This window comes from Lepus europaeus, chromosome Y, assembly GCF_033115175.1.
Source record: "Lepus europaeus isolate LE1 chromosome Y, mLepTim1.pri, whole genome shotgun sequence".
In the NCBI taxonomy this organism is placed as follows: domain Eukaryota; kingdom Metazoa; phylum Chordata; class Mammalia; order Lagomorpha; family Leporidae; genus Lepus; species Lepus europaeus.
Window position 1 is genome coordinate 13993820 of NC_084851.1, and position 9558 is coordinate 14003377.

The 9558-nt window shown below is 38.4% G+C and overlaps 1 pseudogene; it reads left to right on the forward strand.

Moving 5' to 3' along the window:
- Positions 1-973: 973 nt before the first annotated feature.
- LOC133754035 (SRSF protein kinase 2-like) lies at positions 974-2704 on the forward strand (annotated as a pseudogene).
- Positions 2705-9558: the final 6854 nt, after the last annotated feature.

The window sequence follows — 9558 nt, forward strand, 5'->3', positions numbered from 1 at the left end:
ATGGCTTAATCAATTGTGATGCAAAAACCCTTCAGATATCACAACCAATTGAAATGTGATAAATCATGATAAAAGTCTGCCATTGTGATTTCATCATCACTGTGAAATCACTCAAAGCACTGTAGCATCATAAACACACTAATGAGTCATGATAACCAATTATTATGCCATAAACTATAATTATGATGTTATAGTAAATTGTGGTATCATAAACAGCATATGATGTAATAAACAAATATTTTGTGACCAAAAAGGCCACTGTGGTGTTTAAAGTTATATTGTCAGGTAATGATCAATTGTGACATTATAAAATTCTTTTGATTTATAAACACCTGGGATATCATTAACCACCATTGTAATAAATTTATCACTGTGATGACATAATCAATTGTGAATTAATAAAATCTATGAGGTAATAAATTTATCATTGGACATCATACTTAACCATATCATAAATCACCAGTGTATATCATAATCAATTGTGAATCATAAAGCAACATTATGACGTAATAATCAACTGTGATGTCAGGAAACATTTATGCTGCCATACAAATATTCTGATCTCATAAAGTCCTATAATGATGTTATAAACTAACCATTGCTCTGTCATAATGAACTATAGTTATAAAACTATTATGACAGCATAAACCAACAATTCTGAAATCACAATCAATTGTGATAACATAACCAATTGTGATATCATAGATTTCCATTGTGATTTCACAAAGCCACCACTATGATTTTGTAATCAAATGCATTGTCGTGAAAAGAATTGAGAGAGCTGGAGCAGTGGCAGTGGTGATGGCCATGGCGGTGACGGTGGTAGAGGCACAGTTCAGCTTCCTCCATTGGCAGAGCAAGGGGAGGCTGAAGCCTGGCTTGGGTTGGCTTGGCTTTGTTCACCTCAGCTCCTGCATGACCTCCACACCTGCCACCACCATAAAGCCTGCCACCTCACTTGCACCATGTAGCAATGAGTTCTGGGAAAGTGCTAGCCACTCAGGCCTGAAAATAGAAGCCAAAAAGAGAGAAGCATCTGAAAAAGCCAGAGCATCAGCAGACAGCTCCTTTATTTCCTCGACTGCTGCCACTGCCACCACCTTTGCCACCTCTGCCAGACCCCACACCCCCAAAGCCAGGGGAAGGGATCAAATGATGAGGAGCAAGAGGACCCCGTGGACTATTGCAAAGGTGCCTATCATCCAGGGAAAATTGGAGACCTCTTCAATGGCTGTTATCATGTTATCAGGAAGCCTGGAGGGAGGCACTTCTCTGCTGTCTGGCTGCGTTGGAATATGCATTGGAAAAGATCTGTTGCTTTGAAACTTGTAAAAGTGCCCAAGATTATATAGAAACAGCCTTGGATGAAATGAAATTCCTCAAATGTGTTCAAGAAAGTGTCCCCAGTGACCTACAGACATGGTAGTCCAGCTGATCGACAACAAAATTTCAGGCATGAATGGAATGCATGTCTACACAGTATCTGAAGTGCTTGGCCACCATCTCCTTGAATGGATCAAGCCCAACTATCAAAGCCTTCCAGTGTGCTGTGTGAAGAGTATCATTTGACAGGTCCTTCAAAGGTTAGTTTATCTGCACAGTAAACGCAAGATCATTCACACTGACATAAAGCCACAAAACATTCTAATGTGTGCGGATGAATGGCTGCCAAGTCCACTGAATGGCAGAAAGCAGGTGCTCCTCCTCCTTCAGGGTCTGCAGTAAGTACATCTCCACAGCAAAAACCTACAGGAAACATAACTAAAACAAACAGAAAAAGCTGAAAGAGAATCAGGAGAGGCAGGCAATATTATTGGAGAAATGCCTGCAGGAGATAGAAGAACTGGAGTGCAGAGCTAAAAGAAAAATAATAGAAGAAAACATCACCTCAGCTGTATCTTCCAATGAGCAAGATAGTGAATATTGCCCAGAAGTGCAACTAAAAGTCGCAGAATAGGAGGAGGCTGCTGAGGAGGAGACCACAAAGTGCAGTGGTGAAGCTGAGGACCAAGGCAAAAAAGAAGACACCAAGAAAGGAAAAATTGAGAAAGATGAAGATGTTGAACAGGAACTTGCAAACCTAGATCCCACATGGATAGAATCCCCAAAAACCAACTTTATAGAGAATGGACCATTCTCACTGGAGCAGCAGCTGGAGGAGGAGGAAGATGATGAAGATGACTGCCTAAATCCCAATGAGTATAACCCTGATATGCCAAATGCAGAAAGTGATTACACATATAGCAGCTTCTATCTACAGTTCAATGGTGAATTGCCAAATGGAACATAAAATTCCCGAGTCACAGCTTCTGGAGTTTCCTACTTCCCTGTTCTCAGGGCCCTAAGAACCTGTGGCCTGCAGCTCTTTCCTGTCAGAGGTATCACCACTGACCAAACAAGAAGAAAGCAGTCCATCCCATGACAGAAACAGGACTGTTTCAGCCTCCAGTACTGGGGATTTGCCAAAAACAAAAACTCAGGCAGCTGACTTGTTGGTGAACCTCTGGATCCTTGGAAAGTAGATAAAATTAGAGTAAAATTTATTAATCTGGGAAATGCTTGTTGGGTGTATAAACACTTCATAGAAGACATCTAGACATGGTAGTATAGATCCATAGAGGTGTTGATAGGCACAGGTTACAGTACACCTGCTGTAATTTGGAGTACAGTATGCATGAAGAACTGTGGCACTTCACCAAGCTGAAGTCCTGGAGCCTGTTTGATGTACTTGTGAAAGGGTATGGCTGGTTCCATGAAGATGATGCATGATTCAGATTTCTTGATCCTGATATTAGCAGTGGTTCCAGAAAAGCAAGCCTCTGCTAGCAAATGTCTTCGGCATTCAAGGTTGAATTCTTAGCAAATTCTACAAATATAGCATTCTGTGCTAGCAAATATTTTCCAGTACATCTGACCTACATGGTTACTCTCATTCTTTAACAGGATTGCAAGTGAGCTGGCTTCATCCTCAGGCCTTTCTATTGCTTTGAGGTACTGTTGTTGAGATGTTTCTTTTTGTGCACTGTAGTCCTGGTGAAGGGTAGTCTTTTGTCTTCATCTAAGTAGTTCACTGCCCACTCACTTCTGGTCTCTAAGCATTCTTTCCTGTGCTGTGTGCTGTGTGTGTCCCATTTGTATTTTGGCAGGTTTTGTAACTATTTATGAAGAAATATTTTAGCTGAGTACTCTATAACTTACAAGCATAAGATATTATTGGGTGCCAGTGCCGTGATTACTTGGTTAATCTTCTGCCATATGGGTGCTGGGTTCTAGTCCTGGTTGCTCCTCTTCCAGTCCAGCTCTGCTGTGGCTCAGGAAGGCAGTGAATGATGGCCCAAGTTCTTGGGCCCCTGCACCCACATGGGAGACCAGGAAGAGGCACCTGGCACCTGGCTTCAGATTAGTACAACTCTGGCCATTGCAGCATTTGGGGAGTAAACCAAAGAAGGGAAGACCTTTCTCTCTGTCTCTCTCAATGTCTATAACTCTACGTGTCCAATAGTTTTAAAAAAAAGATATTATCAAGTTGGAACCAAGAAATAGCAAGGGAATGTACAATTTTACCTTCTGGCAAAGGGACTCCATTCCTCTATTATAGTGTATGTAAATGCACTCTGTAAATGTTAATTTTCATTAGAAATGGGATGAGGACTCAAATGTGGAAAAGCTACCAAGTCTTGAGTGCTTTATAGCCTGAGTTGCATGTAGCATATTTTAACTGCTCCAAGGCATTGTACAGACTTTTCATTCAATCACAGTCCTTTTATATTAGACTTGAAATGAAGTGGCTCTGGGTTACAAGATGCCATTCCCCATATGGCACTTTAAAGAGGGAAAAGACATACTTCTCATTCTAAAATATGCATTATGATTTAGCAATCCCATTCCTATTTTTTGGCATATTTATAAAAGTACTTTTAAAGGAAAAGGGTGATTTCCCTTTAAAAATGTGATGGCTGGGTACCATGAGGTGAAGTCTCCTCCAAACAGTTAACTTAAATACATAGATTAAATTGGACAAGAGAAAAAAAGGGATTGATAGTTAAAAATTAATTGTAATAAAATTTAGGCCAGCGCCATGGCTTAACAGGCTATCCTCTGCCTTGCGGCACCGGCACACCAGGTTCTAGTCCCGGTTGGGGTGCCGGATTCTATCCTGGTTGCCCCTCTTCCAGGCCAGCTCTCTGCTATGGCCCAGGAAGGAAGTGGAGGATGGCCCAAGTCCTTGGGCCCTGCACCCGCTTGGGAGACCAGGAGAAGCACCTGGATCCTGGATTTGGATCGGCACGATGCGCCGGCCACAGCAGCCATTGGAGGGTAAACCAACAGCAAAAGGAAGACCTTTCTCTCTGTCTCTCTCTCTCTCACTATCCACTCTGCCTGTCAAAAATAAAATAAAATAAAATAAATAAAATAAAATAAAATAAAATAAAATAAAATAAAATTTAAACACCTAAGAAAAATTGTGTGTTAATTACAGAGTTCAACCAATAGTACTAGAACAAAAAAATACTAAAATGGATTAAGTATTATATTGTACATCAACAGTCAGGACAAGAGCTGATCAAATCACTGTTTCTCATAGTGTCCATTTCACTTCAACACGTTTCCCCTTTGGTGCTCAGTTAGTTGTTAGATTCATGTTAAATTTAAGAGTGGGAATAAGAGAGGGAGGGGATGTACAATTTGGGGCATGCTCAATCGGACCTGCCCCAAATGGTGGAGTTAGAAACATGCCAGGGGATTCCAATACAATCCCATCAAGGTGGCATGTACCAATGCCATCTCACTAGTCCAAGTGATCATCTTCAGTTCACAATTGATCATATTGGTAGCTCTAAGAGTGAAAGGGATCACACAAACAAAACTAGTGTCTGCTAATACTAACTGATAGAATCAAAAAGGGAGAGAATGATCCATCATGGGAAATGGGATACACAGCAGACTCATAGAATGGCAGATATCTTAAATAGCACTCTGGTCTCAGAATCAGCCCTTAAGGCATTTGGATCTGGCTGAAGAGCCCATGAGAGTATTTTAGGCATGGAAAGCCAAGACACTCTGGAAAAAAAACAAGAAGACCTAATTGAAATATCTCTGCAAGTAAGATCCTAGTGGAAAGAATGGAGCCATCAAAGAAGGAGGTACCTTTCTCTGAAGGGAGGAGAGAACTTCAACTTTGACTATGACCCTGTTGGAATAAGTTTTAAGTCAGAAAAACCTAAAGGCTTCCATAGCCTTGGCAACTCATCACTAGAGCCTAGGGAGACTACTGATGCCATAAACAAGACTGTCAAATTGCTAAGTCAACAATAGGAGTCACTGTGTGCTTACATCTCATGTGGGATCTCTGTCCTTAATGTGTTGTCCAATGTGAAGTAATGCTATAACTAGTACTGAAACAGTATTTTACACTTTGTGTTTCTGTGTGGGTGAAAACTGATGAAATATTCACATTATATATACTAAATCGATCTTCTGAATTAAGATAATTGAAAATGAATCTTCATGTGAATGGAATGGGAGAGGAAGCGGGAGATGGGAGGGGTGCGAGTGGGATGGAAATTATGGGGGTATCCATTGTAATCCATAAACTGTACTTTGGAAATTTATATTTACTAAATTAAAAAAATAAAGGGGGCAAAACTTGAAAAAAAATTAATTATATAAAAAATTAATTATATAATTAATTATATAATAGACATGGTGACATCATAATCTAAATTTCTATATCAGAATTTATTGTATTCAGATGTGATAAACCACCACTGTGATATTATATTCCTAGCATTGTGCTTTCATTGTCAGTTGGGAAGTTATAAATCAAATGCTGTCCTATAAACCTATCAATATGATGTCAGAATCAATTATGATGTCATAAAACACCAATAGGATGCTAACATCAGTTTCATTATCCTAAAAACCAGTGTGGTCACATAAACAAAATTATGACATAAAAACATTGTGATATAATAAAGCTACCATTGTGACATCACGATCAATTATGATGCCACAAAATCATTGAACAGTTCTGTGGTCTCATATGTGTAAATTGTAACATCAAATCAATCATGGAGTCATCAAAATTGTTACACCATAATCTACTATGATGTTATAAATCACCATTGTGATTTCATATTTAACTTTTATGTCATAAAATCATTTTGATATGCAGCAACCATAGTTATAGTCAATTTTCATTTCATAAACCACCATTGGTTTTAAGAGAAAATCAACTTTGACATCATAAGATAATTGTTATCTCGAATTTTATTGTGATGTCATAAAATCTAATGTGATATCATGAAGCTCCCATTGTTACATCATAATAAGCTGTTGTGCAAGGATCCTTTTGATGTTATAATTTATTGTGATGTAACAAACTACCATTGTGATATCACAAGCCTAACATTGTAATGTTATAATCAATTGTGATATCATTAACACCATTGTGAAGTCAAAACCTACTGTGATGGCATAAATGATCATGGTAACCAAAAAATGAATTGTGAAATGAAAAAAAAATCACTGTATCATAAACAACAATTTGTAGTAGATTTGCAAGTCAAAATTATAATAACATAAACCACTATTATGATATATTCTATTATGATGTCATAAAATCCATTGTGATTTTATAAATCAGTATTATGACATAAAATCAAGTCATCATTCTTATTTATTAATCAATTGTGAGGTTGAAAAATCAACTGAGATGTGATAAACCATGATTGTATCATAAAACTATCATGGTGATTTCAGGATCACTTGTGAAATCATAAAAATACTATGACATTATAAACAAGCATTATGGAGTCATAATCAACTGTGATGTCATAAGTCATCATTGTGATCACAAAATAATGCCTAGAAGACTACTGTTGTGATGTCATAATCAATAGCAAAGTTGTAAAAATCATTGTGGTGTCGTAAACCTATCATTGTGGTGTAGTAATAAATTGTGATGTCATGAATAACTTTTGTTGTGTCATAATGATCTTTGTAATGTTATGAAACTACCTCTGTGGCTGGTGCCATGGTTCACTAGGCTAATCCTCTGCCTGTGGCACTGGCATCCCGGGTTCTAGTCCTGTTTGGGGCACTGGATTCTGTCCCAGTTGTTCCTCTTCCAGGCCAGCTCTCTGCTGTGGCCCGGGAAGGTAATGGAGGATAACCCAGGTCCTTGGGCCCTGCACCAACATGGGAGAACAGGAGGAAGCCCCTGGCTCCTGGCTTCGGATCAGCACAGCAGGCCAGCTGTAATGTGCTGGCCATAGTGGCCACTTGGGGGGGTGAACCAGCAGAAAAAGGAAGACTTTCTGTATGTCTTTCTCTCACTGGCTACCTCTGCCTGTCAAAATAAATAAATAAATAAATAAATAAATAAATAAATAAAATAAAACTACCTCTATGAAGTCACTGCACCAATTGGTACATCATAAACTTATCATTGTGATATAATCAATTATAATGTTATGAACCTCCATGTAATGTCAAAATCTATGAGGATGTTAAAACTACTCTTATGTCATAAATGAATATTCTGATGTCACAAGTATTCTGATGGCATAATAAATTTTCATTCACTATCATCCTCATGATATAGTCAATTGTGATGTCACAAAATGATTGAGAAGTATAAGTATATTGTTGTGACATGTAAAATCTGTGATTTTATAAGATTACCATTGTTATGTTATAATCAACTGAGACATCATTGAAATCATAGTGATATAATCAATCAGGATTTGATAAATCACCATTGTGACATCATAATATTACCTCTGTGATGTTATTATTAATTGCAAAGTCATAAAAGCCATCGTGATGCCATAAATCCAATGTTGTAACACCAGAATCAATTGAAATGTCATAGGCCATTGTGGTGGTACTGTAATTGGTAGTGATGTCATAAAAACAATTATGTCATAGATCAGTATTGAGATGACATAAAATGCCTTATACTGCAATAGACCTACCATTGTGATGTCATAATAATACTTATGATTACATATACCAATAATTCCTGTATCATAAACCTGCCATTGTGACATTATGACCAATTGTGATGTCATAAACAACGCTCCTGTTGCCATAATGATGAATGTGATCTCACAAAACTACCCTTGTAGTCTCATAATCATGTGAAGTTGTTGAAATAACTGGGACATCATAACCTTACCATTTTGACATCATAATTAATTGTGATCCCATAAACTAATTATTATGATGTCATATTCAATTATGAATTAAAAAAAAACATTGTGATGTAATAAATCTATAATTTATTTTAGTCAATTACTATGTCATAAACCACGATTGTGATGGCATAATCAAATGTGATGTTATAAACTACAATATTGAAGTTACAAAAAATTCTGATATTATGAAAACTATTTTCATGTCATATACTAATATTGTCCTGCCATAAATATATAGAGAGCAAACATAATGTGGTCATGATGAATTGAATCTCATTCTGATATCATAAAACTATCATCGTGAGGTAATAATCAATTGGGATGTCATAAATGACTACAGGGTGGACATGACATGAATTTCCATTGAGATGTTACCATCAACTGTGAAATAATGAACCAATATTTTAATATCCTAAGCTTCCATTGCAATGTCGTAAAATTACCAATATAATGTTATAATAAACTATGATGTAATTAAAACCACTTTGATGTCAACAGATATCACATCATGAAAAACCATGTTATAAATGATAAACCTATCATTATGTTGAAGGACCCTTATGGGGGAGAGGGACAAGAAACTAGGCCTGGGCAAATATCAGGGGCTTCTTAAGAGGTTAGATGTTCCCCAGAGTCTAGCGGGCAGGACATTCTCTGGGAAGGAAAAGTCAATCCCCTTCAGAGAACCTCTAGGCACGCCCAGAGCAGAACTGCCCCTCCCCTCCGGGAAACCTCTGGGCGCGCCCAGAGCAGAGCTGCCCCTCCCCTTCGGAGAGTCTCTAGGCGCACACTTATGATGTCACTGCGACCGGCCAATCCTGTAACACCTCAGCACTCTCCCTCAGCACTCTCCCTCAGCACTCTCCCTCAGCATTCTCCGGTATGCTAATTGTCCCTACGAACCAGCCAATCCCGTGCCACCTCTGCATTTTCCACCAGCACTCTCCACAAGCATTCTTCGCCAGCATTCTCCCATATGCTAATGGTCCCTCTGAACTGACCAATCCTACGCATGTGCATTAGGAATATGCTAATTCATTGCCTATATAACCTGTGTGAAACTGCCGCTCAGGGCTCCTCACTACCTGAGGTGGGGGCCCGTTTGCGCAAATGTTCAATAAAAACCTCGTGCTTTTTGCATCAACTGGTCTGGAGTCTGGATCTTTGGGCATCCTCCCGAGCAAGTGGGCATCTCTGCAACTGAGAGGTCCAACAATGTCATAATCAATTGTGATTTCATTAAATCCCTTTAATTGTCTAATCAACTAGGATGTGAGGATCCATCGTTATTATATCATATATCTATCATTGTGATGTCATAATCAACTCATAAAGACTATTGTGATGTTATACATCT